This window comes from Bidens hawaiensis, unplaced genomic scaffold (assembly GCF_021521415.1).
Source record: "Bidens hawaiensis isolate Kalapana, Puna unplaced genomic scaffold, B.hawaiensis_p1.1 tig00041163_1, whole genome shotgun sequence".
NCBI lineage: Eukaryota > Viridiplantae > Streptophyta > Magnoliopsida > Asterales > Asteraceae > Bidens > Bidens hawaiensis.
The window spans coordinates 164,300-167,901 of record NW_027497280.1 but is presented as its reverse complement, the minus strand read 5'-3'; positions in this window follow the sequence as shown (position 1 = coordinate 167,901).

The window sequence follows — 3,602 nt, the reverse complement described above, 5'->3', positions numbered from 1 at the left end:
CGATACGCGATGGGCCGTGATGAGTCATCAACACGTGTCGCACTCCGGCGACACGTGGCAACACACCATGACACGTGGCAGGACGTGTCAGACCACGTGGAGACACGTGGCAGACGTGTCAGGCCACGTGGCATAACCTTAGAAAGCTAGGCATCGCGATACACGATGAAGGAAGAAAGGAGCCCATCGCGTATCGCGATGGAATCCAATTTTGGCTATAAATAGGGAGGCTCACGGCATTTCCCACACACACATTTTCACTCTCTCTCTACCTCGGTTTGCGAACCGAACATTGTTTTGCGTGCCACCAACCCGACAAATAACACATAGTAATCCGTACCCGGCGTTTTCCTCGAAGTTCGTGCCACTCGAAAGTAACCCGACATTTCGTCTTGAAGTACGTGCACGACCCGGCGACCGAACATTGCCTCGATTTGCGTGCCAAGGAAGGTGGATCAATAACGCCTCGAGAAACGTGCAGATAGAATAGAAGTGCTGTCCGTATAAACTTAGGAAATCTAACTACGAATACCCGTGCGATGTAATGGGTTCTGCCTAAGTTATTATTATATTATTATAAATGGCTTAAGACCATAGTCAAAGTTATAGCCAAACTTTGATTACGATTAAGAATAAAATAACTTTTCTTAAGCAAAGGTTATAGCTAAAATATAGTTTCTTCTTGATTAAGAAACGTAAGCAAGTTTATTCAAGAGATATAACTAAATAGTATTTCTTTATTGTTAAGAAATATAATATTATAAAGTAATGTTTCTTCTTGAAGAAGAAACATCGTGTGTAAATGATAAACAACAAAGGGACTAAAGGTCCAAATGTTTTGAATAAACAAATGCTTTTATCAAGGTTAAAGCTATACGAAATAGACTAATGGTCTAAAGCTAGATCGTTGATCTAGTTATTTATACAAAATGTTATTCTCGTACTATAGGTCCGAGGTAACAAAACAAGAAGAAGAATCAGAAAAACAGGAATCAGTAAAAGAAACTGATTATAAATAGACAAGGTGAATACGCCCCAAACCTTTTATAATGAGTCTGAATGTTTGCATAGGATTTACGAATCCTTGAAAACTTTGTGTACAATAATAAGAAACGGACACTCTGATTAAGAGTATACATGCGTCTGGATCCAAACATACATGGTGACTCGGAGTTTCCCCGAGGCCATGCATATCATCAACATGCCTCTGAAGGTCTACGGGACTGTTCAGAGAAATGATATTGTGTATATAATTAATTGTACATGGTACTTAGGGTAATTTGATCCCAATTTAGTTGGCTGCCTAATGAGTAGTCACAAAGGTATTATTGTTGGTTTCACAAATGTATTGAAAGAGATTTTAGAGTCAGCGTTATTCACCAGCTTTGTGCTGACGTATTTTCCCACCCATGTTACAGGGGAACAAGAAAGGTTAGAACAGGCAAGCAAGAAGGAATAGAAGATTGAAGTTATAGTCATTAGATGCTATCTGATGGCTCAGATATTTTTTTTGAAAATATAATAAAAGAGTTATGTTTTACAATGAAGTGTATTTGAAATATCAAACGGGTATTAAACCCGAGATTTTAATAAGTTTTCAAAGTAATAATATTTTATTAAAGACTTCCGCTGAAATAAAACCCGCAACTCTGATTTATTTACAAAACAGGTACCAACTTGTGGTCACACGCCTAGGCCCTAAAAGTGGGGTGTGACATTGATTCCCGACATCATAACTTGATGATGGTAAATCCAAATGGGTTGATTCCACTTTTGAAAGTTCATTCTTTGAGTTAGGAATCTAAACAAATTAGCGTTGCTTGATTTGGTTTAGTATTGTGGCTAAACCAAGCTAATAGTTTTTGTTGCGCAATCTGATGAACTGTTTGCACCCATGTAGTGTTTAAATTCTTGTGGTTATTCTATGCAAGAGAAAATTATAACAAAATAGTTAGAGAAACAGAATCCATTTAGTTACTGTGGTAAAATTTGTGTAATCTAATTCCATGATTTTCTTAGGAAATAAAATACACCTTTGCATGCTATAGTTTGTGTTGTGAATTCATAATATGATATACTTGTTTATTTGGCCAATACATGATGTACGAACATGTTAGAACTATTTTTCACCTGTGACATTAATATAATCACCAATGGGTCGTCGGGTTAAACATGTTGCATTGTGAGTCATTACGTGAACTTAGGACATGAGATTGTTGGACACTTGGGTTTTGTCAAGTTGCATGAACACGCACTTATAGACTAACTTGTAATAGGTAACCGTGAGCGAGACACGTGGTTCATACTTGCTTTTATTTTAGCACACAATTGAAAGGTGAGTTTTATGACCCCTCTCTTTTACATACTTTTCTTTTTCGGGGATAAAGCATGCACAACAAACATTTTTTTTTCTGGTTTTGTAATAGCTGTATATCGCATGCATATTACAGTGCATACACTACCAACTTAAAGTCCTGACATGTATCAGATCGGTAGCATACGGGGTATAGCGAGGACAATTGGGTAGTACTACTGAGTTTGACAAACCTCACTCGGGACGTGGAGTCGTTATATGTGAATTATCCTAACAACATACGCCAATGTTTTTTATAGACCCGGTAAGAAGGAAAACAACATACATAACAGTCAGCTTCGGTTTCAAACGCTACGAGTAGCATGTAACATGGATGAGGAATCCACTGATATACTTTGATTGCACTATCGATATTACCGGAGCATTTCTTTAATTACAAACATGTGAACTCATCAGCTATACCGGAGCGTTTATTTACTTAAAAACATGTAAACTCATCAGCCTTTGTGTTGACACTTTTTAACATGTTTTTTCTCAATTCATTAAGGTGCACATAAGGAGTTAGGATGCATTATGATTGCATGGGTTTCGTCAAGCATCTAAGCGTGATTTTGGGTTCATCAAATGTTATGTCTGGGCACCTAGTTGTGTACTCTTGTTTTAACACTTACATTTATTTTACGCTTTCGCAAATGCACCTTATACTGCAAATGTATATTTCTCATTATTAATGAGTAATATTAAATGTTAATTTATCATTTTTAAATGGTTGCTTAATAGGACTAAATCCTGGTATGTCACGCGTCTCACGGTAAAACCCCATTAGTCATAATTTGAGGGTGCGACAACTGTCTCCGTACGCCAGCTAGTACACCCAATCCAAACCTTAAACGTGCTCAGCCATGGTAATAGAATGTTCGATTGAGGATGCCAGCTGGACCAATCCTTCTCAACCTATTTGGATATAAATACCCAGGCTAAACCAACGGTATAGTGATCACAACTTTGTCATTCTGAATGATTATTACCATCATTAGTACTAATTCTCTCGCCGGATAGCGGTTACGAGAAGAACCCTCTCATTCCCCTTTTCATAACGAACTTTCGGTGTCCTGTTTTACAGGTCGAATCAACAACAGTTCATAGAGATCAGCAGATCCTTACAACATTTGGTTGAGATACTAGGTTAACATCCTTGGGGTTAGATTGGTGTTTCTCCCGTGCTAATGATCACGATATATGTTTAGTTTCTCATATTTTTAATTATGTTATTTCTTTTATTACATGT